Source organism: Tachyglossus aculeatus, chromosome 8 (genome assembly GCF_015852505.1).
Source record: "Tachyglossus aculeatus isolate mTacAcu1 chromosome 8, mTacAcu1.pri, whole genome shotgun sequence".
Lineage (NCBI taxonomy): Eukaryota > Metazoa > Chordata > Mammalia > Monotremata > Tachyglossidae > Tachyglossus > Tachyglossus aculeatus.
Genome location: NC_052073.1, coordinates 9,172,651 through 9,198,473, shown reverse-complemented (window position 1 = coordinate 9,198,473; position 25,823 = coordinate 9,172,651). Strand labels below are relative to the sequence as shown.

The 25,823-nt window shown below is 45.4% G+C and overlaps 1 protein-coding gene and 1 non-coding gene across 2 annotated transcripts in view; both read left to right on the top strand.

The window, feature by feature from the left end:
• The window catches only part of KCNB1 (potassium voltage-gated channel subfamily B member 1), a 191,823-nt gene that overhangs the window by 60,777 nt on the left and 105,223 nt on the right, over positions 1–25,823 (top strand). The gene's annotated exons all lie outside the window — the stretch shown is intronic.
• Positions 24,633–24,769, top strand: LOC119931893. Its single transcript, XR_005452196.1, has one exon. It is a non-coding gene; the product is annotated as a small nucleolar RNA SNORA7 (small nucleolar RNA).

Sequence of the window (25,823 nt, the reverse complement as noted above, 5' to 3'; positions counted from 1 at the left end):
CAGAGCTTAGAACAGTGCTTTGAATATCATCATCATCATCAGAGCCCCATGTGAGGCAACCTGATCACCTTGTATCCTCCCCAGAGCTTAGAACAGTGCTTTGAATATCATCATCATCATCAATCGTATTTATTGAGCGCTTACTATGTGCAGAGCACTGTAAAGACTGTAAGCTCGTTATGGGCATTGATGTGTATGTTCATTGTTATAGTATACTCTCCCAGGCTCTTAGTACAGTGCTCTGCACAAAGTAAACAATAAATACGACTGACTGACTGACAAACCCCTGCGTCCCTGGGCCTAGCAGCCTCTCCTACGTAAATTAGGTGCTCTCCTCAAACGTTGGTTCTGGTGCTTTCTAAGCCTGCAGCCACCCTCTCACTCTGGGAATTTCTGCGGTGGAAGGTCTCAGCTGTGTCAGAGAGTGAAAAAGAACAGATTCCTGCCTGATGGATTCCTTGAACACCAGGCCATTGGCAGGGCTAAGCTTTCCGAGGAACTGCAGCAGAAGGAACTCTCGTCCGCTGAACTCTTCTCCTCAATGACGGAAGAGTGGGAGGGGACCATTCCAAGGCCGTGAGCCTGGAGTGCCCTCAAGTCCTGTGACACAATGGACATTTAAATGATTGATCATAGGTAGAATCATGGGATCCCAGAGTTTTAAGAGGTCATTTGAGATCATCTAGTCCATTCCCCTGTCTCTGAGCATGAGGAATTTAAACCATCCCAGGGAGAGGAGAACCTACCTAAATTTTCCAGACCTCTAGAGCACAACCTTATTTAATGTCCTCTACTGAGGAGAAATTCTTCCTCAAGTCTAACCTTGATCTCTCATGCTGTAACTCAATGATGGTGATGCTGGTAACAGGTAGGGGAGACTTTGAGATTAGGATATATTATTATTGTTATATATTATTATATATTAGCAATACATTAATTAGTATATAAAATGTGTTTTATATGATATAATATAGTAATATATTGATTACTATTATTATATATTTTATCATTGTTAGATTATAATGTGCATGTAGTATTCATTCTATTTGTTCTGACTATTTTGACACATGTCTCCATGTTTTGTCTTGTCTGTCTCCCCCTTCTAGACTGTGAGCCTGTTGTTGGGTAGGGACCATCTCTATATGTTGCCGACTTGTGCTTCCCAAGCGCCTGGTACAGTGCTCTGCACACAGTAAGCGCTCAATAAATACGATTGAATGAATGAATGAATGGTTGGACATCGATATAATAATAATGATGGCATTTATTAAGCGCTTACTGTGTGCAAAGCACTGTTCTAAGCTCTGGGGAGGTTACAAGGTGATCAGGTTGTCCCACAGGGGGCTCACAGTCTTAATCCCCATTTTACAGATGAGGTAACTGAGGCACAGAGAAGTGAAGTGACTTGCCCAAAGTCACAGCGCTGACAATTGGCAGAGCCGGTATTTGAACCCATGACCTCTGACTCCAAAGCTCGTGCTTTTTCCACTGAGCCATGCTGCACATCGATGTGTGAACAGGCGTGAATCTTTTACTGTTCGCTAATGTCCTGTGGCCTAGCAAGTCCCTCCTAAACCAGGTCCAGGATTATACATCTCCATTCTCGGTTAATTTCCCTGAGCAGCAATGAAAAGCACACAATAGAGTGTGATCAATCAGTCAATGGTATTTATTAAGCGCTTATTGTGTGCAGAGCACTGAACTAAGCACTTGGGAGAGTACAATACAATGGAGCTGGAAGATGGGTTCCCGGCCCACAAGGAGCTTACAGTCTAGAGGGGGAGACCGACCTTAAAATAAATGAGGGATATAGATGTAAGTGCTATGGGGCTGAGGGTGGGGTGAAAATCAAGTGCTAAAAAGGAACAAATCCAATTGCAAGGGCATCACAGAAGGGTGAGGGAGTAGGGGAAGTGAGGACTTTCCTCTCCCTTCCTGCTTTGGGGCTGTTACCTTTCCCACTAGAGCAGGAAGAGGAAGGAAAGACAAACCAGTTCACGTTGCTGCCTGTTAGCAGCTCCAGTTAAAGGCTCGTTTGGGCAAGAATGGGGGTTTCGATCATCCCCGCTACCGGTCCTCTTCAGCATGGATAATTTAGCGTTAACGACCACTCTTCCTGAGGCCACCTGTGGTTCTTTCCCATCAGCCTTCGGTTCCTGAAAAGGATGCTTATAGACCCACCATTTCTATCCTGGCTCCGGTGCTGAAATATAGGCGATTCCTTCTCTCCCCTATGCTCCCCAGTATCCCGGAATCTTGGAAAGCCAATATCGCTGGAGAATGGTATTCCCCAGATCTAGTTCCAGGCACCCCCACCGAGCAGCTGCTCCAGAAGAAAATGGTTCCTCCTCTTCCTCTCCTGTGGCCCAGCCAAGAGCAAGCAGCTTATTGAGCTCCCGGTCACTTCTCCCGCCTGGCTCTGCCTTCAGACAGCCGGTGGAGCTCCTAGTTCCAGCGGTTCTCTGCCAGGCCTCGGGGCTGAACCTTCCTGACCAGACTCTAAAAAGGAATTATTTATGTCTTCTACATAGTTCTGGGCCTGACTGCCAAAAATGGAAAGCAGTGAACAGGGAGGGGCGGGGGTGGGGGGGAAACAGAGTCCCCAGCATAAACACACTCCCAGGAGGCTGAGGGAAGTCACTGGAGGGGTTGGAGAGGAAGGAACGGAGAGCAAATTTTTCAAAAGAACCCATTTCTCTCTTTCCCTTCCCCCACCAAAACAACTCTTTCTCAACCTCATCAACTCCCTAACTGTGTTGAATAAAAATAGCTCCTTTTTTTTGAGACACTGCCTGTGTTCCCTGCTTCATGTAGCCTGGTATATTCCACCCCCAGAAGCTCCCGATGGCTTATGGCATGTTTGCAGAGGAAATTAACCTTTTACAAGCCCGAGGGGCTATACTCGCTATGATACCTTCTAAATAGATAATAATAATAATAATGATATTTGTTAATCACTTACTACGTGCCAAGCACTGATCTAAGCCCTGGGGTAGACACAAGGTAATCAGGTTGTCCCACCTGGGGCTCACAGTCTCAATGCCCGTTTTGCACATGAGGTAACAGGCATAGAGAAGTTAAGTGGATTGCCCAAGGTCACAGAGCAGGCAAGTGAAGAATCCAGGATTAGAACCCATGACCTTCTAACTCCCAGGCCTGTGCTCTAGCGACTACACCGTGAATGCAGATAGCAACTAGAATAGTTTTGATGTAGGAGGGGGCATGAATTCAGCATTTTTTTCTCTCTTCCCCAGTGTCCAAGGAACTTGGATTGTTCCAAGAAAGTTCCATTGCTCCAAGGATTGTTAGCTTCTCCATCCTTATCTCATACGGACCCATTGTTGGGTAGGGACCATCTCTATATGTTGCCAATTTGTACTTCCCAAGCGCTTCGTACAGTGCTCTGCACACAGTAAGCGCTCAATAAATACGATTGAAAGAATGAATACTACCTGTGCCTGTCGTGGGTTGGGAGACAGAGATGGGGGCTCTTAGAACAGTGCTTGGCACATAGTAAGCGCTTAACATATACCATCATCATCATCTTCATCCCCACTGATTGTTTGGGGAAATTGTGGCCCAGGGGTAGCCCACTGGACTGTCCTACCTCCTTTCTTTGACGTGCCACCTCTTTCTTGTTGTGAGCCCACTGAGGCTGGAGTCAGGTTAAGTCACCCTATCCATCAGTTGACCAACCAACCAACGGTATTTGTTGAGCTGTAAAGTTGGATTTTATGCGGAGCAGTGGACTAAGCTCTCGAGAGGGTACAATAAAATAGACTTGATCACTGTCCTCAAGAAAGCTGTCCCTTCCCAGCTCCTTCTTTCCCTTTAATTCTTAAAGTGCTCAGGGCTTAGCGGGAAATGTAATTCCTCTCTGTTAGACTGACTGACACTTACCAAAACCCTTATAAATAGCTTTCTGTTGCCCACGAGCTCTTCTCCAAAATACATCTCATTAACTCTTTAAAGCACAGAAAAGCAGCGTGGCCTAATGGACAGAGGATGGGTTTGGGAGTCAGAAGGACCTGGGTTCTATTCATTCATTCAATTGTATTTATTGAGCGCTTACTGTGTGCAGAGCACTGTACTAAGCGCTTGGGAAGTCCAAGTCGGCAACATATAGAGACGGTCCCTACCCAACAACAGGCTTACAGTCTAGAAGGGGGAGACAGACAACAAAACAAAACATGTAGACGGTTGTCAAAAACTTGTCTGTTGTGTGACACTGGGCAAGCCAGTTCACTTCTCTGTGCCTCAGTTACCTCATCTGTAGAACAGGGATTAAAACCGTGAGCTCCAGGTAGGACAGGGACCGTGCCCAACCTGATTAGCTTGTCCCTACTCCAGTACTTAGTATAATGCCTGACACACAGTAAGCTCTTAATAAAGACCATAAAACTCTTCCAGATTACCCCAGGCTTCAGATGATGGACCAGAGGAAATGAAGAATGATTGTCTTTCTTTTTCCACCTCTGAGCTCAGGCTGAGGTTCCAGGCTTGTGCCATCTTTGGGGGATGGTGAATTAGAGCCCCTAGCCCAACTTCACATCCCCTGCCTCCCCAGTACAAGGATTGTAGACGTTATGAGTCCATCTCCTCCAATAGAGCTGAGACCCTGCCTACTCTCCTTTTCCTTACTCCAATATCTCTCTGACCCCTCCAATTTTTACAACTGTTATATTGTACTCTCCCAAGTGCTTAGTACAGCGCTCGGCACACAGTAAGCACTCAGTAAATATGATTGTTTGATCTTCCTTTTCACCCCTACACCCTGCCCTAAGATGACTTCTCCCTTCTCCCCTCTCCTCCCTGCTCCTCCTCCTCCTTTTCCTTCTCCTTTTTTCTCCCCTCTCAAGTGCGTTCTGGTTTTGCAGCAGCTCTCTGCCCCCAGCAGGGAAACAGATACTTGAGTTGGTTGAATGTTTTTTCCATCTGCAAGTCAGAAATAGGAAATCCCACGACTCCCGAGAACCCCCAGTAATTAACTCAGCTCTTCGCCTTTCAGATCCCAAGCACTTGGGGGGACAGGGGCCCAACACTGGATTTCTCATTTTTAAAGGCAAAATGCTCTCCAGGTCACATTAGGTCTTTCTTCCCCAGGGATGTAACCCGGTTCCCCAGGGAAATGAGGCAATTGAAAATCTCTACGATTTGGTGATGGAGGCACAGATTTGCACCCACGGCCCGCAGAAAATATGTCTGTGAGTCTCGCTTACTGTCATGAGACCCATATAGCTCATAAAATGCAGTGATGTGGAAAATTGCAGGACCAGATGGAGAGAGGCAGTAGGGAAGATGTGTTTGGGGAAGAGCCGGAATTGTGTTTAGCTGTTTGAATTGCACACTGGACTTTGCGATCTTTCCAGTAAGCGTTTGCAAAGGTTGTTGGCCTATGTGGTGCTGGTTTCAATGGGCAGGATTTGAGCTGTATGTGTTTAGTGGGGGAGGGAGGATGAGGGGAGGTCCTGAGAGAACCCATAGGAAGTCTGTTCAGAATTATACATTTCCTTTTTTTTTATGGAATTTGTTAAGTGCTTCTATTTGCCAGGCACTGTGCTAAGCGCTGGGGTAGATACAAGCTAATCAGAATGGACAAAGTCCATGGGGCTCACAGTCTTAATCCGCATTTTACAACTGAGGGAACTGAGGCATAGCAAAGTAAAGTGACTTGCTCAAGGTCACACAGTAGATAAGTGGTGGAGCGGGGATTAGAGCCCAGGTCCTTCTGACTCCCAGGATCTGTCCTCTTCGCCAAGCTGCTGCTGCAGGGTGGGGAGGGGACGGATGTACTTCCATTTAACCAGGGCTGTAATGGTAAAACCAAGGTAGAACAGACTCCCAATTATCCATGTTAATGGAGTGGATAATTGGAAAAGCAGATAATCACCCTTCCCTCCTCCTCCTCCACCCTGACTGGATTTCTGAGCTATATCTCTTTCCTCTCCCTTCAGTCTATGGCTGGCACCCGGAGGAGGGAGCAGACCAGACTCTGAGAGCGTGCCCAGAGCAGGGGAGACAGCTGTCAGAGATGATGATGATGATGATTTTGCTCTCTTTGTTCTTCTCCCTTCCCAGCTCTTATGTATATTTCTGTATTGTATTTATTTATATTAATATCAGTCTCCCCCACTCTAATAATAATAATGGAACTTGTTAAGTGCTTACTATGTGCCAAGCACTGTTCTAAGCGCTGGGGTAGATATGAGGAAATCAGGTTGTCCCAGGTGGGGCTCACAGTCTTAATCCCCATTTTACAGATGAGAGAACTGAGGCACAGAGAAGTTAAGTGGCTTGCCCATGGTCACACAGCAGACAAGTGGCAGAGCCGGGAATAGAACCCACATCCTCTGACTCCCAATTCCGGACTTTTTCCACTAAGCCATGCTACTTCTCTTGACTCTAGACTGTAAGCTCGTTGTGGGCAGGGAATGTCTCTTTATTGTTGTATTGTACTCTCCCAAGCATTTAATACAGTGCTCTGCGTGCAGTACATGCTCAATAAATATGACAATGGATGATGGCAATTTTTAAGCAGCCTGGCTCAGTGGAAAGAGCCCGGGCTTTGGAGTCAGAGGTCATGGGTTCAAATCCTGGCTCCTCCACTTGTCAGCTGTGTGACTTTGGGCAAGTCACTTAACTTCTCTGTGCCTCAGTTCCCTCATCTGGAAAGTGGGGATTAAAACTGTGAGCCCCCAGTGGGACAATCTCATCACCTTGTAGCCTCCCCAGCGCTTAGAACAGTGCTTTGCACATAGTAAGCGCTTAACAAATACCATTATTATTATTATTATTATTAAGCACTTACTGTCTGTCCAGCACTGTTCTAACTACTGGGGTGATTACAAGGTAATCAAATTGGACACAGTCCCTGTCCCACATGGGACTCACAATCTTTAATCCCCATTTTACAGATGAGGGAACTAAGGCCCAAAGAATAATAATATTAATAATGGCATTTATTGAGCGCTTACTATGTGCAAAGCACTGTTCTAAGCACTGGGGAGGTTACAAGGTGATCAGGTTGTCCCACAGGGGGCTCACAGGCTTCATCCCCATTTTCCAGATGAGGTGAAGAATCAATCAATTGTATTTATTGAGCACTTACTGTGTGCAGAACACTGTACTAAGCGCTTGGGAAGGACAAGTTGGCGACATATAGAGACAGCCCCTACCCAACAGTGGGCTCACAGTCTGGAAGGGGGAGACAGAGAACAAAACCAAACATATTAACAAAATAAAATAAATAGAATAGATATGTACAATAGAGTAATAAATGTGACTTGCCCAAGTGACAGAAAAGTGACAGATCAGGATTAGAACCCAGATCCTTCCGTCTCCCAGGCCCGTGCTCTATCCACTAGGCCACGCTGCAGAGAAGGCGGGAATCACGGAGATACTCCACAGCGGGCAGCATTCCGGGCTCAAACCTCCTTCCCCTTCCCCAGAGCGCCTCTGGCATTCCAACTGGCTTCAACCGTATCTGAAGGAGGTGGTGGGGACCGACCCTCGGGGTCTGCCAGGCATGCACCAGGTGGGAAAGTTTATTTCCTCCAGACCAGCCTGCCCCTGACCCGGAGCTGAGGAATGTGATCACGCAAGAGGCTCCGGCTGTCCGCTCGGCAGTGCCCAGCTGTATGTGGAATTCTAACTGCAGTTTGCAGTGGGGGGAAAGAAGGGCACTGAACTCAGTTGGGTGGTGTGTCCTCTGGATACTAGCATTAACAATAATAATAATAATGGCATTTATTAAGCACTTCCTATGTGCAAAGCACTGTTCTAAGCGCTGCAGAGGCTACAAGGTGATGAGGTTTTCCCACCGGGGGCTCACGGTTTTAATCCCCATTTTCCAGATGAGGGAACTGAGGCACAGAGAAGTTACGTGGCTTGCCCAAAGTCACACAGCTGACAGTTGGTGGAGCCGTAATCGTAATAATTATGGTGTTCGTTAAGTGCTTGCTACGTGCCAAGCACCTTGTATCTACCCCAGCTCTTATCATCATCATCATCAATCGTGTTTATTGAGCGCTTACTATGTGCAGAGCACTGTACTAAGCGCTTGGGAAGTACAAATTGGCAACATATAGAGACAGTCCCTACCCAACAGTGGGCTCACAGTCTAAAAGGGGGAGACAGAGAACAAAACCAAACATACTAACAAAATAAAATAAATAGAATAGATATGTACAAATAAAATAAATAAATAAATAAATTGAGTAATAAATATGTACAAACATATATACATATATATTAGAACAGTGCTTGTAAGCACGTAACACCATAATTATTATTATTATTGTTAATGCTAATATCCAGAGGACACACCAACCAGTAAAGTTTAATGCCCTTCTTTCCCTCCACTGGCTGAATGCTGTGACTGTGAGCCTCACGGGGGACAACCTTGTATCAGCTGGGCGGTCTGCAGACTAATCTACATTACATAAAAACTGAATTCATCCAGTGATTTCACAGCTGGGGAAACGCATAGGTCAACCATGGCTGCTAATTATCCTGGAGGGAGAAGAGGAAGAGGAAGAAAGGGAAGGAGGGGGGTGAGGAGAAGGAATAAGATCAATTATGGTATTTATTGAGTGCTTACTGTCTGCAGAACACCGTACAAAGGGCTTGGGAGAGTTCAGTATAACAGAATTGGTAGACGTGTTCCCTGCCCACAAGGATCTTTTAGTTTAGAGTTGGAAGAGATCAATCATGATATTTATTGAGTGCTTACTGTGTGCAAAACACCGTGCAAAGGGCTTGGGAGAGTTCAGTATAACAGAATTGGTAGATGTGTTCCCTGCCCACAAGGATCTTTTAGTTTAGAGTTGGAAGAGGAGGAAGAGGGAGGAAAGAGGAGAAGGGGAGAAGGAGGAGAAAGAAAAGGAGGAGGAAGGAAAGAAGGAGGAGAAAAAGGAGGAAGTGGGGAAGGAGGGGGAAGAGGTAGGGACCGTCTCTATATGTTGCCAACTTGTACTTCCCAAGCGCTTAGTACAGTGCTCTGTACACAGTAAGCGCTCAATAAATGCGATTGAATGAATGAGGAGAAGGAGGACAGAGGATGTTAGAGCCAGAGACCAGAGCTTCCAGCTAGAGGAGCAGAACTCTGGGAGTTTGATTCGAGGATTCACCCACGCTCGTTAGCTTTTTGAGACAACCATAGTGCGACAATCAGGTTATGCTGATGTACTCTCAGGGCCACTTTCCAGATTTCGCTCAGAGTGTGAACTCCAGGGTCACAGGAGACAAGAACCAGAAGCCTGTGGCCGCATCATCCTCCATGCCATGGAGGATGAAGCCAACAGTTATGTGAGCTTGCGGATGTTCAGTCTGGTGAGTCTCTGGAACATCCTTGCTGCAAGCCCTTTAAAAGTTGTTGTTTTTTAATCAAAGACACATCGATATGGACAAACATAAAAAGTCCAGACAGGCACAAGTCTGACAGACGTGTCTCATGTAGAGAAACAAATTAATTATTTAATAGGGATAGTGTCAAAATCGTTTTTGGGTTCAGGACCTGCTCTTTTCCTGGTCCTTAAGTAGAGAATATATTTTAATGTCTGTCTCCCCTGTTAGAATGGAAATTTCCTGTAGGCTGGGAACATGTCCTTTCTTTTTCTGTACTTCCCAAGTACCTAATTCAGTGCATTCATTCATTCAATTATATTTTTTGAGTGCTTACTGTGTGCAGAGCACTGTACTAAGCACTTGGGAAGTACTAATTGGCAACATATAACAATAACAACAATATTACTACTGCTACTACAGGAAATGCCACTGTTTATTGTAGTACTGTACTTTCCCAAGTGCTTAGTACAGTGTTCTGCACACAATAAGTGCTCAGTACAATTGAATGAATGAATACTACTGTTCCTGGTTTCCTTTTTTGGATGACTAGCTGCAAAGGCCCAAGTCTTTCTCCAATCTCTGACCTGGGCAGTGGACATTAATTCATTTATCATCAATCAGTAGCATTCATCGTACACCTACTTTATTGAGTTCTCCTTTGGTTCCTTGAGTTAAGAAACAGGGAGAGTCACCTGTGAGATGAGCTTACAGTCTAGGGGGGGAGACAGACATTAGTATAAATAAATAACTTATAGATATGTGAATAATTGAGTAGCAGTGTGGCCTAGCGGATAGAGCATGGCCTGGGAAGCAGAAGGACCTGGGTTCTAGTCCTGGTTCTGCCACTTGTCTGCTGTGTGTGTGTGTGTGTGATCTTGGACAAGTCACTGCACTCCTCTATGCCTCGGTTACCTCATCTGTAGAATGGGGATTAAGACTGGGAGCTCCACGTGGGACAGGGACCGAATCCAACCCGATTAGCTTGTGTCTACCCCACTGGTTAGTTCAGTGCCTGGCACGTAGTAAGCGCTTAACAAATACCATAAAAAAATCTTGTTTGTCAGCCCCGTTATCTGAATTTCAGTGGGCTATTAAAAAACAGCAGGGGAAAGGGAAAAGAAGTAGTAAGAAGGACACTAGTTTTTCCAGGCATCACCATCATCAGCTCCGAGGATTGAGGTACCTGGCTTGGAATGAGAAAGGGACAGCTCCTGAGACTCTTGACTTAATAATACTAACAATAATAATGACATTTATTAAGTGCTTACTATGTGCAAAGCACTGTTCTAAGCGCTGGGGAGGTTACAAGGGGATCAGGTTGTCTCATGGGGGGCTCACAGTCTTTAATCCCCATTTTACAGATGAGGTAACTGAGACCCAGAGAAGTTAACTGACTTGCCCAAAGTCACACAGCTGACAATTGACAGAGCCAGGATTTGAACCCATGACCTCTGTTTGACTCCAAAGCCCGGGCTCTTTCCATTGAGCCACGCTGCTTCTCAAAGCCAGGAGGCCCAGTTCTAGGCCCTCGGGAACCTGAGACTCTGTCTACACTGAAGTCTAGACTGTAAGTTCGTTGTGGGCAGGGAATGTGTCTGTTTATTGTTATATTGTACTCTCTCAAGTGCTTAGTACAGTGCTCTGCACACAGTAAGTGCTCAATAAATACGATTGGCTAATCTCTGTGTTTCGAATGGTGCTTGACACAGGATAAACACTAACACCTAATCAATCAATTAGTGGTATTTATTGAGTGCTTACTATATGCAGAGCACTGTACTAAGTACTTGAAAACTGCCACTATTATTATCATCATCATTATTATTATTTAGACTGTGATCTGATTTTCTTGTATCCACCTCAGTGCTTCGTACAGTGCTTGGTACATAATAAGAGCTTTGCAACTACCACTATTATTATCACAAGCATCATCATCATTATTATTTAACTGTGAGCCTCATGTGGGACCTGATTATCTTGTATTTACCCCTGCGCTTAGCACAGTGCTTGGTACATAGTAGGTGTTTAACTACCACTATTATTATCTACATCATTATTATTATTATTTTGACTGTGAGCCCCATATCTACATCATTATTATTATTACATCATTATTATCTTATCTACATCATTATTATTATTATTATTATTATTATTTTGACTGTGAGCCCCATATGGAAACTGATTATCTTGTATCTATCCCAGCGTTTAGCACCATGCTTGGTACATAGTAGGTGTTTAACTACCACTATTATTATCTACATCATTATTATTGTTATTATTTTGACTATGAGCCCCATATCTACATCATTATTATTATTACATCATTATTATACATCATTATTATCTTATCTACATTATTATTATTATTATTATTATTATTATTTTGACTGTGAGCCCCATGTGGAAACTGATTATGCTGTATCTACCTCAACTCTTAGTAGAGTCCTTGACACATTGTAAGCACTTAACAGACACCACAATTGTTATATTTAGTAAGCTGGATATCCTGGTCCTAAGAAGGTTAATCAGTCAATCAGTGGCATTTATTGAGCACTTTCTGTGTGCAGAGCACTGTTCTAAGCGCCAGGGGAAATACAGTTGAGTTGGGAGATGTGATCCCTGCCCACGAGAAGTTTCCAGTCTACAGGGGAAGACAATCAACTTACAGTCTGTCATTTATTTCAATGACAGACTGTAAACTCACTGTGGGCAAGGAATGTTTCTGTTGTCGTATCGTACTCTCCCAAGCCCTTAGTACAGCGCTCTGCATGCAGTAAGCACTCACTAAATAGGACTGATAGATTGATAGGGGAAATAGTAGACTAGTTTAATAAGGACTTTAAAGAAACAAGAAGGCCTGAGTCTCTGTCCCTTGATCTGTTCCTGATTTGACTTCAGCCAATTCTGGAAAATGGCCCTTGGCCTCCGAAAGAGAGGTGGAGATTGAAGTCTGAGGAGTAGAAATGAATAGTCCATTTTACCCCCCGTGAACCCCCGGGGATAGATCGGGGTAGGGCTGACGTCTGTAGAGGAAGCTTTGACGATTTGAGGCCCTTCCGAGGCTGAGTCGGTCCAAGGTGAGCTGTGTAGAGGAGGTTTGTGTAGGTTTGGGGCACTTATTTTCAAAGTTGAATTAATCCAAGGCACACTGTGTTGTGCTACAGCTGTGGATTTGGGGTCACTTATGGCATTTGTTTGCCAGAGGCTCTCCCCTGAGCTGTTGAGGAGCACCGTGACCTTGTGGGAAAGAGGATCTGGGTTCCAATTCGAGCTCTACCGCTTACCTGCTATGAGACCTTGGACAAGTCACTTAATTCTTCTGTCCCTCAGTTACCTCATCTGCAAAACGGGGATTCCGGACCTGTTCTCTGCCCTATTAGATTGTGAGCCCTATGTAGGACAGGGACTGTGTCTGATCTAGTTATATCTTTCCCAATGCTTAGAGTGGTGCTAGACTTATAGTAAGTGCTCAAATATTATCACTATTATCAGTATTATTATAATTACCCCGTCGATTTCAGTGCTGCTTTCTGGAGGTAGGGCAGGCTGAAATGTGCAGAGGGGACTTTATAGATTTGAGGCACTTATTTTCAAGGCTGAATTAGTCCAAGGTGATCCCTGTCGCGCTAGAGCTGCGGATTTGGGGTGACTTAAGGGAGAAAAGCCAGTGGCTCTCCCCTGGGCTGTGGCTTATGGAGGCCCCATCCAGCATTTCATTGCTGCTCACTGGGCCTGCTAGGATTACTGGCTCTCCGAAAGGCATTTTGCTCTCTGCTCCAGGATCTGTCAGCTGCCCACAAGATCAGAAGCTAGAAAATGTGGTCGACAAAACCGCAGGAATGAAGTAGTTCCGGTGAGCAAAGATCGCATCGGCCGGCGTGTCGGGGTGGTGGCAGCAGGTAGTTAGAGTAGGAGGGAGAAAGTCAAGATTTCTGAGTTTGAGCCAACTTTCCCCAGCCTGTGTGGCTGTGGAACAGACCCACACTCTGTCAGGATGCCACCCACTTCAGTACACACTGCCAGCAAGGTGGCCAATGACCTCGGGCACAGTCCTGGGAGCTCACTAGTTTGTGGCCAAGAGTCCTCGGGGAGGTGAGGGGGACCTATTATAGGCAAAATCATAAAAAAATGGCATTTATTAAGTGCTTACTATATGCAAAGCACTGTTCTAAGTGCTGGCATCGTGACCCCAGGATACTCCAGCCCCTGGATTTTCAGGGGGCACACCTTGGCCCTCCATGGAAGGCCCACCCCCTCCAGGAAGCTCTCCCTGCTCCACCATATCTACTTTCCAATCTTTTAGCACAATCCGAGGCCTAATTCTTTGTGGTTTCAATGCTTGTCTGTCTTCTTAAGGGCCAGGACTCTGTCTATTTTTAATATGTTCCCCAAGCACCCCAAAGATGCTTAGTGAATATTTAACGGAGATGATGAATTTGAAAAAAAAATGCTGAATTTCTTTTAAGTAGCATTTGTTAAGCGATTAATCTTTGCCAAACCCCGTATTAAGCGCTGGCGCAGAAACAAGATAATCAGGAACCAGTCTCTGTCATACATGGGGCTCACAGTCTTCTAGACTGTGAGCCTGCTGTTGGGTAGGGTCCGTCTCTATACGTTGCCAACTTGTGCTTCCCAAGCGCTTAGTGCAGTGCTCTGCACACAGTAAGCACTCAATAAATACGATTGAATGAATGAATGAATGAACGGGAGGGAGGACAAATATTAAACCCCCTTTTACAGATGAGGAGAAGCAGTGTGGCCTAGTGGGAAGAGCCTCGGCCTGGGGGTCAGAGAACCTGGGTTCTAATCTTGGCTCTGCCACTTGTCTGCTGTGTGATCTTGGGCAAGTCACTTCACTTCTCTGCGCCTCAGTTCCCTCATCTGTAAAATGGGGATTAAGGCTGTGAGCCCCATGTGGGACATGGATTGTGTCCAAACTGATTATCTCGTATTCATTCATTCATTTATTCAATCGTATTTATTGAGCCCTTAATAATAATAATGATGGCATTTGTTAAGCACTTACTATGTGCAAAGCACTGTTCTAAGCTCTGGGGAGGTTACAAGGTGATCAGGTTGTCCCACTGGGGGCTCACAGTCTTAATCCCCATTTTCCAGATGAGGGAACTGAGGCCCAGAGAAGTTAAGTGACTTGCCCAAAGTCACACAGCTGACAATTGGTAGAGCTGGGGTTTGAACCCACGACCTCTGACTCCAAAGCCCGGGCTCTTTCCATTGAGCCACTCTGCTTCTCTAGCCACTCTGCTTCTCTGTGTGCAGAGCACTGTACTAAGCGCTTGGGAAGTACAAATCGGCAACATATTATCTTGTATCTACTCCAGTGCTTAGTAAAGTGAAGGGCACCCAGTAAGTACTTAACAGATACCATAAAATGAGGAAACTGAGGCACAGAGAGCTTCTTTAGGCTACTGCTGTTCCCTTGGTAAGTACTAGGGAAGAAGGTTGGTGGGTTATCAAGGACAAAACCCCATCTGCATGGGGAGATCCATTGTGTTCCAAACCAGGCCTGGGCAGATAGAACTGTGCTTGGAAAGGGAACGCCTGCCATGCTGCCATGCTCTCTCCCCTCCCACCCACCCCCCAACCCCCTCATCTCAGTCCCCCTCTACTTGCCACCTCCGCCAGGCACCCAATAATGACAATAATGGGAGTAATAAGCCAAAAATACGCACTCGGGGCGGGGGGGTTGCTGTTAACCGTTTATCCTCAATTTATATTGGTTTCCACCACTGCGCATCCATCAAGTTGGCAAGGAAATTCAGCAGAATTCTCTGCCAATTAATTCCTCATGGAGATCATCATTCCCCAGCAGAGAAGCTTTTTTGCCAGACTGATGGATGGTATAGAAAAAGTTCACAGACTCGTCCTGGGATGGACGGGACACTCTCTCTCTCTCTCTCTCTCTGTTTCTCTCTCTCTTTCACTCTCTCTCACTCTTCTTCCCCCTCCCCTCCAGCTGACGACCTCCCTCTTGCTTGGGGCATCCTCGTCTGAGGCAGGGCAAAGCCAGGTCAGGGAACACCAGCTCAGAAAGCAGCATCCGGGGCCTGGCTCAGACACAAGTGTGCTCTGTGATCCGGGTTAAACTCATTCCCTTTCTGTGGAAAACGAAGAACGATCCCTCCCAGGACAGGCAGAAACACCGAGAAGCAGCTTGGTCTAGTGTGGGGCTGGGAGTCGGAGGACCTGGGTTCTAATCCTGGATCTGCCAAATGCTTGCTGGGTGACCTTGGGCAAGTCACTTCACTTTTCTGTGCCTCATTTCTCCTGTTCTCCCTCCTACTTAGACGGTGAGCCCCACATGGGACAGGGACTGTGTCCAACCTAATTCACTTGTATCTACCCCAGCTCTTAGGAAAGTGTTTGATGCATAGTAACAGATGTAAAAATACAATTAAAAAAGCCCCTGTAGACAGTAAGCTTGTTTGTGGTCAGAGAATGTGTCTACCAACTCTGTTGTACTGTGCTCTCCCAAGTACTTAGTACAGTGCTCTGCACGCAGTAAGCACTCTATAAATACCATTGATTGATTGATTGAAGGGTCTTCAGCTCCTCAGGGCAAATAATGCATAGAACCTCTTTCTAGATTGTCTCTTCTTCTACAGTAGAGACTTTTGTGGCCTAAGGAAAATCACTGAATCCAATCCCCTGTCCCCAGGCAGAACCACCCTGAACCCAACCCAGGCTTTTGAGAATGTGGTTTTAACATCCTCCAGAGTAGAGGAGTGCATAATCTCTCCCATTTACCCATTTTGGGGTCTCTTTGTCTAACCCAGATCCCTCCTGCTGCAATACAAACCAGTTTCCTGGAGCCTAGAAGAATTAAGCATGAATATCCCTCCCACTCCAGAAAGGATGACATTTAGATACTCACAGGGAAGGGGAGACTTTGAGTGAAGCAACATCACGTTCTAGAAGTCGGTATACTCTCGGCTTTCTACCTGTCTAGACTGTAAGCTCGTTGTGAGCAGGGAATATGTCAGTTCATTGTTATATTGTAATAATAATGATAGCATTTGTTAAGCGCTTACTATGTGCAAAGCACTGTTCTAAGCGCTGGGGAGGTTACAAGGTGATCAGGTTGTCCCACCGGGGGCTCACAGTCTTCATCCCCATTTTACAGATGAGGTAACTGAGGCACAGAGAAGTTAAGTGTCTTGCCCAAAGTCACTCAGCTGGCAATTGGCGGAGCCAGGATTTGAACCCATGACCTCTGGCTCCAAAGCCCAGGCTGTTTTCACTGAGCCACGCTGCTTCTCCAAAGCACCTAGGACAGTGCTCTGCACCCAGTAAGCACTCAAAAATTAAAATTGATTGACTCGTAAAAGCTCTTTTCCATTTACTCTCATTAATACCAAGGGGAAATCATCCCTCCATCTGCTAGGTTAAGTCATGAGACCCAGAAATGAGATCCTTTTCAGGCCTGGTTTATCAAGCCATCCCCAGCACCTGGGAAGCACAGGGAAGGCAGAAGTGTGGTCTGAGAGTAAATAATTCTGGTTTGCTAATTAAACTCAGCACCCGTGGGTGATTTTCGTGACTCTTCTGTGTCTCAAAGGGAAAAAATCTATAGTCTATAAGAAAAGGGAAACATCTGTTTGTTTGTTTTGTTCCCCAGAGTTTCTGTAAATAGATCTGGGAGCCTTTGGAGTGGGTTATCAACATGGAACGCGAGGCTTCCTGCCCTAGAGGTGGACAGGATCGGAGTGACATCCCCTTCATCTGTGGTCTTAATCAATCCATCAGTGATATCTATTGAACACTTACTATGTGCAGAGCACCAAACTAAGTGCGTGGGAGAGAACAATACAACAGGATTAGCAGACACATTCCCTGCCCATAGCAAGCTCATGGTCTAGAAGGGGAGAACCTGCCCAGAGGCAGGAGGATGGACATTAGGAGTCTCATCTAGCTTGACTCTCCCCCTCTAGACCATAAAGAAGCAGAGAAGCTGCTTGTAGAGAAGCAGCGTGGTGCAGTGGAAAGAGCCCGGGCTTTGGAGTCAGAGGTCATGGGTTCAAATCCCAGCTCCGCCAATTGTCAGCCGTGTGACTTTGGGCAAGCCACTTAACTTCTCCGTGCCTCAGTTACGTCATCTGTACGATGGGGATTAAGACTGTGAGCCCTCCATGGGACAACCTGATCACCTTGTAACCTCCCCAGCACTTAGAACAGTGCTTTGCACATAGTAAGTGCTTAATAAATGCCATCATTATTATTATAAGTTCATTGTGGGCAGGGAATGTGTCTGTTTATTGTTCTACTGTACTCTCCCAAATGCGTAAAACAGTGTTTTGAACCCAGTAAGCGCTCATTCATTCATTCATTCAATCGTATTTATTGAGCGCTTACTGCGTGCAGAGCACTGTACTAAGCGCTTGGGAAGTTCAAGTTGGCAACATATAGAGACAGTCCCTACCCAACAGTGGGCTCACAGTCTAGAAAGTGGGCGCTAAAATATGATTGAATCAGTGACTCTACAAAGCTCTGTAGTTCAGATGTTTCTGTTTGTCCTGATTCCTTGAAAAGCAAAGCCACTGTGATATGGTGACGCTGTATGCCCAGGAGACCTCGGAGAGCAGGTGAGAGGAAGAGGAAAAGTTGTAGCCCAGTGATCCTGGGAAGGTCACTAAGAAGACTTCCTTATTATGGACAAGAACCTCAGACCCCGCCCCCCCCCCGCCCCCCCCCCCCCCCCCCAACCTAGTCATTGCCTAGAACCCTGGACACGTCGAAGGAGACGCCGAGGACTTGGGATGAGCAAAGGAAAAAGAAATTTGCCGATCCCCTTCCTCAGGCTTCACTTTGCTGAGAAAGTGTTTAGCAATAATAATAATAATAGTAATAATAATAATGGCACTTTTTTAAGTGCTTACTATGTGATGCTAATGATGCCTGTCTACTTGTTTTGTTGTCTGTCTCCACCTTCTAGACTGTGAGCCCGCTGTTGGGGAGAGATTGTCTCCATCTGTTGCTGAATTGGACTCTCCCAAGCACTTAGTACAGTGCTCTGCACACAATAAGTGCTCAATAAGTACAGTTTTTAGACTGTGAGCCCAATGTTGGGTAGGGACTGTCTCTATATGTTGCCAATTTGTACTTCCCAAGCGCTTAGTACAGTGCTGTGCACATAGTTAGCGCTCAATAAATACGATTGATGAATAAGTACGACTGAATGACTGAATGAATGAATGCCAAGCACTATTCTATGCACTGAGGTAGATTCAAGTTAATCAGGTTGAATACAGTCCCTTTCCTAAATGGCTCACACTCTTATTCCCATTTTACAGATGAGAGAACTGAGGCATAAGAAGTGAAATGACTTTGCTCTTTCCACTTAATACAGTGCTCTACAGTCATTAAGCAGTAAATAAATGCCATTATTATTTATTAAGTGGTTACTCTGTCAAGTACTATTCCAATTTCTGGAGTAGATACAAATTAACTAGGTAGGACACTGTTCTTGTCCCACATGGGGCTCACCGTCTAAGAGGGACAACAGGATTGATTGAAGTGAAGAGATTCTACAGAAAGCAAGGACGTTTTCCTTCATAAATATGTCATCAAGTTTAGAAGGACGTTTGCCGAGGACATTTTGGGGGTCAGCATAAGCGGTGTAATGGGTTGAGGAGAGGGCAACAGGGAGGTTTGGCTCCTGCGTGTCCAGATGTGGGAACCCACCTGGAATGGTGTTTGGGTTCTATCTTATTAAACTTGTCAGTTTATCAGCCAATTATATTTATTGAATGCTTAGTGTTTGCAGAGCACTGTACTAAGCACTTGGGAGAATACACTATAACAGTATAACAGACCCATTCCCTGCCCACAATGAGCTTCCAGTCTAGAGGGGGAGACAAAATCCCTGACAAACTGTGTTTCAACATCCCCTTCTTTCAGCAAAGATCTGCAGGCCTGGTCCCCACTCAAGTGGGAGGAGAAGGATGTAATGGGACAACATAAATATTTCTCCAGTTTTTTTTTTATCAATCAATGGTATTTGTTGAGAGCTTACTGTGTGCAGAGCACAGTACTAAGCAGTTGGGAGATTACAACACAACATGCCTAAGAGGAAGAATCTTTAGGGGGCTATTGTAAAGGAAAAACTATGCAAGGTCCAAAGCTCAGACCAACAGTCTCTATGCCACATAGGTAAGCCAGTCCCTTTAAACTAGGGATTTACTCATTCGAGTTGAGGACAGAGCAAAGCAACCAAAGTGGAGTCTTTGTTGGTTATTCTTTTTTTTTCCATTGCTAACATTTATTGATCATTTTCTTTTTGCAGACTGTCACACCAAGTGTTTGGGACTAGATCTATTTGAGAGACCTATCTCAAATACTCTATTTTACTGCTTCCTAGCTCTAGATTACTTGACAATCCATCTCCCCTGCTAAACTGCAAGCTCTTTTTTTCTTATGATATTTTTTAAGCTCTTACTATGTGCCAGACACTGTACCAAGCACTGGGATAGATACAAGCTAATCAGGTTGGACATGGAGTGCAAAGTTTTAATTCCCTTGTTATTCATTCAATTGTATTTGAGCGCTTACTGTGTGCAGAGCACTGTACTAAGCATCTGGGAGAGTACAGTATAGCAATAAACAGATACATTCCATGCCCACAACGAGCTTACAGTCTACAGTTGAGGTAACTAGTACAGAGAAGTTAAGAAATTGTACAAGTCACGGAGCTAACAAGAAGCGGAGCGGAGATTAGAACCCAGGTCCTTCTGACTCCTACGCTCGGGCTCTATCCACTAGGCCAGGCTGCTGCTCTCTGAGAGCAGAGATCATTACTACTAACTCTAGCAAACTCTGTCAAGTGCTTAGTTCAGTGCTGTGTCCAGCGCTTAGAACAAGGCCTGACACGTCATAAGCACTGAACAAATACCATAATTATTATTATTATTACAGGAGGTAGTAAATGCCTAGGATTGGAATAATTGGAAGACAGTCTTTCCTCATAATGGGGTTACAGCCGGAGGATGGGGGAATTAAACATAAAAACAACTGTGAGTCATCAAAGATAAAATGCCAGAGTAGCATCTGGGTGCCATCCTCCCTTCTGCCTCCTCCTTCCCCGCCCTCAATGAGGGAGCGGAAAAAATTCCACATTTTACAGTTCTACCTGGGCTATGCAAACTCTATTCAAGCAGGAAGCAAGGCATGGGACTGCAGTGGCATTCTTTTTTTATATATATTTTTAATGACATGTGCTACTAACAATAATTATTATTGCAATTATTATGGTATTTGTTAAGCATTTACTATGTGCCAGGCACTGTACTAAGCCCAGGGGTAGATACAAGTTGATCAGGTTGGACACAATCCCTGTCCCAAACAGGGCTCACAGTTTTCATTTCCTTTTTGCAGAAGAAGGAACTGAGGCACAGAGAAGTTAAATGACTTGCCCGAGGTCACAAAGCAGATAAGTGGCAGAGTTGGAATTAGAACCCAGGTCCCTGACTCTTAGGCCTGTGCTTTTTCTCCTATGTCATGCTGCTTCTCTCTCTTTCACTCTACTGTGGTGCCTTTCTTTCCCGAAAGCTCCAGTTCCTCTCATGACAGCATCTGTGGTATCTATTAAGTGCTTACCATGCTTCAAACACTGTGCTAAGCACGGGGGGAGAAAAAAGCAAGTGTGGTTAGTGGGACAGTTTAAGGTATAAGTGATAATAGTTCCTTGCTACAACTACATTTATAGTTGTCCTTATAGAAGACGTCTCTTGTAGAAGTCCTTATAGAAGAAGTCTCTGCTGACTAAAATTCACCTCTAGGTTGTAAGGGACTGAAAAGGCAAAGTCTCGTCATATTGGGTACGTTCAGAGACTGCTTCCTGTTGTGTTGCTGTGTTTGTTGTTTGCTGCTAGGCTCTAGACTCTATGCTAGATGCTAGACTCTGTGCTAGACTCTATGCAGCAGTTGACTCCCAGCTTACAACTGGGATTCAGCATGTTCTGAGGTTTTCTTTTACTGTTTTCTTAGAACATTTCCTCTGTCCTCCTTGCTTTCCATTTCTCACTTCCACCCTCTCACTTTTATATTGTTACAGTGTACTTTCCCGAGCACTCAGCACAGTGGTCTACACACAATAAGCGCTCAATAAATGATTGAATGTCTGGCTTTTAGCTGTTTGGGTAACCTGCAGACCCCTGTTTTCCTCCCCTCTCCCACCCAGTTTAATCGTGCTGCTGTCAGCATCTCCTCAGTGCCAGAAGACGGACTTCATCCTTGGATTTTGTTGTCTGTGGTCCTGTCTGGTCATCCGGGGACTCATTTAGCAATCAATATTCTTTTGTTCTCAGTCCTTGGGAGACTACTGTAGAAGACATGATCCCTCTCCTAGAATAGAATGGGGAAGACAGATACAGAATAGAAGACAAACAGAAGGAAAAGGGAAAAGGTGAAGAGGTAAACAAAAAAGTAAAATAAAAGTAATAAAGTAAAATAAAAAAGCTCTATTGTATTGCCCTCTCCCAAGCACTTAATGCAGTGCTCTGCACAAAATAAGTGCTCGATAAATACCATTGATTGATAATGGAAGGAGAAATAAATGTGGTATTCAAGACTGTAAGCTCATTTTAGAAAGGCAACATGTCTACCCCTCTAGACTATAAGCTCCTCTTACCCATACGCTCATTATGGGCAGGGAACGCGTGTCTACTAATTCTCTTGTAGTGTACTCTCCCAAGGGCTTAGCACGGGTCTCTGCCCACTGTAAGCGTTCAGTAAATACCGTTGATTGATTGACAGAGCACCCCCTGGGTACAGTGGGATTGGGAAAAGTCTGAAACACATTCCCTGCCTACAAGAAGCGTTCAATACAATGGGAGAGACAGAGAAATGCAAGAAGCAGAAGAAAGAACTGCAGCCGCAATTGTATATAATTCAATTCCATTCAACCTGAATCACAGCTACCAAAGTTCTCCGAACCAATCAATCAATCGTATTTATTGAGTGCTTACTGTGTGCAGAGCACTGTACTAAGTGCTTAAAATCGCAGCAGGACAGCTTGACTCAGCCTTTTGAAAAACTTCAACTGTTGGGATGACTATGGAACAAGCTTTCCGTTTCTGGGGCTCCGTACTCCTAGCAGCCTGGATTAATGGAAAGAGCCCAGTCCTGGGAGCCAGAGGACCTGGGTTCTAATCCTGCCTCTGCCACCTATCTGCCGTGTAACCTTAGGCAAGTCACTTCACTTCTCTGGACCTCAGTTTCCTCATTTGCAAAATGGGCATTAAAAACCTGTTTTCCCTTCCTCTTAGCCTGGGAGCCCACATGAGACAGGGGCTGTGTCTGATCTGATTGACTCGTATTCAGTCGTATTTATTGAGTGCTTACTGTGTGCAGAGCACTGTACTAAGCGCTTGGGAAGTACAAATGGGCAACATGTGGAGATGGTCCCTGCCCAACAATGGGCTCACAGTCTAAAAGGGACTATAAGGGTCCAAACCTAACCCCTCACTGCAAGATACAGTTCTTATATCTAGCCCAATGCTTAATACAGTGCTTGTCACATAGTAAGTGTTTAACAAATACTATTATTATTAAAGCACTGTGTTGGTGCATTTACATTCAGTTATCTTCCTGTTCTAAGAGTCTGTGAAACTGGAGATGAGGAGAATTTTGGTCAAAGCTCACTGCTTACCTTTCCTCTGGCTGTGTTCAGGGCGTGGGGAGCGGTCGCATGCTATGGAAACTGGGTTAGCGAGAGGGAGTCATTCAGTCCATCAATGCTATTTATTGAGCGCTTGCTGAGTGCAGAGAACTGTACTAAGCACTTGGGAGCGTACAATAAAATGGAGTCAGTGGACATAGGAGCGTGACAGTTACTCAAGGTAGGCCCACACAGAGAGAAAGAGAGAAGAGAAAAATTCAGAAGTTGCCGGAGGGGTAATAGCTCCCCTCCCTGAGGGAATGGTAAAACCAAATTAAGTACCAAGCACTTTGTTCATTCATTCATTCATTCACTCAATCGTATTTATTGAGCGCTTACTGTGTGCAGAGCACTGTACTAAGCGCTTGGGAAGTACAAGGTGGCAACATCTAGAGACGGTCCCTACCCAACAGTGGGCTCACAGTCTAGAAGGGGGGAGACAGAGAACAAAACAAAACATATCAACAAAATAAAATAAATAGAATAAATATGTACAAATAAAATAGAGTAATAAATACGTACAAACATATATACATATATACAGGTGTATATTTGTCCAATTTTAGGCTTCATTCAGGGAAGCTAAGGGAGTCTCCAGAACCTGAAGTTTTCCTCCTCATTCTCCCACTTCAGACTGTGAGCCCCATGTGGGACAGGGATTGTGGTCAACCTGATTTGCTTGTAACCGCCCCAGTGCTTAGTACAGTGAAGCAGCGTGGCTCAGTTGAAAGAGCACGGGCTTGGGAGTCAGAGGTCATGGGTTCGAATTCCAGCCCCGCCACTTGTCAGCTGTGTGACCTTGGGCAAGCCACTTAACTTCTCTGTGCCTCGGTTACCTCATCTGGAAAATGGGGATTAAAACGGTGAGCCCCATGTGGGACAATCTCATCACCTTGTATCCCCCAGCGCTTAGAACAGTGCTTTGCACATAGTAAGCGCTTAACAAATACCATCATTATTATTATTATTATTAGGAGTCAGAGGTCATGGGTTCAAATCTCAGCTCTGCCGCTTATCATCTGTGTGACTTTGGGCAAGTCACTTAAGTTCTCTGTGCCTCAGTGACCTCATCTGTAAAATGGGGATTAAGATTGTGAGCCCCACATGGGACAACCTGATCACCTTGTATCCTCCCCAGCGCTTAGAACAGTGCTTTGCACATAGTAAGCGCTTAACAAATACCAAAATTATTATTATTATTATTACAGTGCTTGGCCCATAGTAAGTGCTTAACAATACCACAATTATGATTATTGCTTAAGACCTTCAAAGAGGATGTAATTTTTCCTTGAAAATTGCCAGGGAGCCAGTGACCTGATCAATAGTATTTATTGAGCGCTCCTGTTGTGTGGGCAGAGCTATGTACTAAGCACTTGGGAGAGTTCAACAGAGTTAGTAGTTAGAGAAGCAGCATCGCCTAATGGATAGAATTCGGGCCTGGATTCTTATTCCAGCTCCTCCACATCTGCTCTGTGACTTTAGGCAAGTCACTTCACTTCACGTCACTTCTCTGGGCCTTAGTTACCTCAGCTGTAAAATGGGGATTAAGACTGTGAGCTTTATGTGGGACACGGATTGTATCCAACCTGATTAGCGTGTACCTACCCCAGTGCTTCAGGGTCACACCTGGAGAGTTTCCAGTCCTCTACCAGTCTCGGCAGTGGGAGGAAGAGTGAAGCAGAGGCGTATCCATTCCATTCCTAGCTTGGGCAGTGGCTGGTGAGTGGAAGACAATCTGCTACAAGCCAAAACTCACCCATGCTGGGCAGCAGGGTCACGGGAGAGAGTCGAGGGTGGAGACTCAAGTTTACTGCGGGAAAAGAGGCAATGGTTAATCACTTCTTGATTTTTACCAACTCTATGGATCCACTACCAGAACGATTGCAGAGGCAGAGCGGGACGTTCTGGGAGAGATGCGTCCGTGATGTCGCTATGAGTCAGAAACGATGGCAAGACCCCAGGGCTTAGTACAGTGCCTGGCACTTAGTAAGCCCTTAATAAATACCATAAAAAAATAGACAGGATCCCTGCCCTCGAGGAACTCACAGTTTAATGGGGAAAACAGACATCATTTCTCTCCTGACAGTGGCCTCCGCTTGGCAGTGGGCCCGGGGACCATCCCCTTGTAGACTCCAGGCTGAACTATCGAGCGACCTTGCCCTCTAGGAAGTGAGTCTGCCCTCATCGCTGCAGAGGCAAGAAGCCAACGTGCTGCAGAGAGGAGGGGGAGAGAACGGTCGGGAGCCAGAAATAGCAGGGTGCTGCCGCTGGTCTCCCTCCTCTGCTTCTTCTCCTCTCCGTGACTCACTCTTCTCCGGTTCGTCATCCGATCCCACCCAGCAGAGGCCGGGAGTTGGGATTATTTCTTCTCCAGGCACCAGGAGACAAGGACGTTTCTCCCTCCATTTGGTATTCACTCATTCAGTCGTATTTATTGAGCGCTTACTGTGTGCAGAGCACTGTACTAAGCGTATCTGGTGAGCTTCAGCATTTCTGTGTTAGTGAAGGAGGAGGCCTCACTTCTCTCACTGGAAACTCCCAGGGTGCCACGGGGCAGGAGTGTCTACACTGTAGACCCTTCTAGACTGTGAGCCCACTGTCGGGTAGGGACCGTCTCTATATGTTGCCAACTTGGACTTCCCAAGCGCTTAGTACAGTGCTCTGCACACAGTAAGTGCTCAATAAATACAATTGATTGATTGATTGATTGATTGACTGTGCCCAGGACAATCAATGAAGAGTGTCAACTGAGTGCTTACTCTAGGCAGGGCACTGTACTACACATTTGGCCAAGGACGCT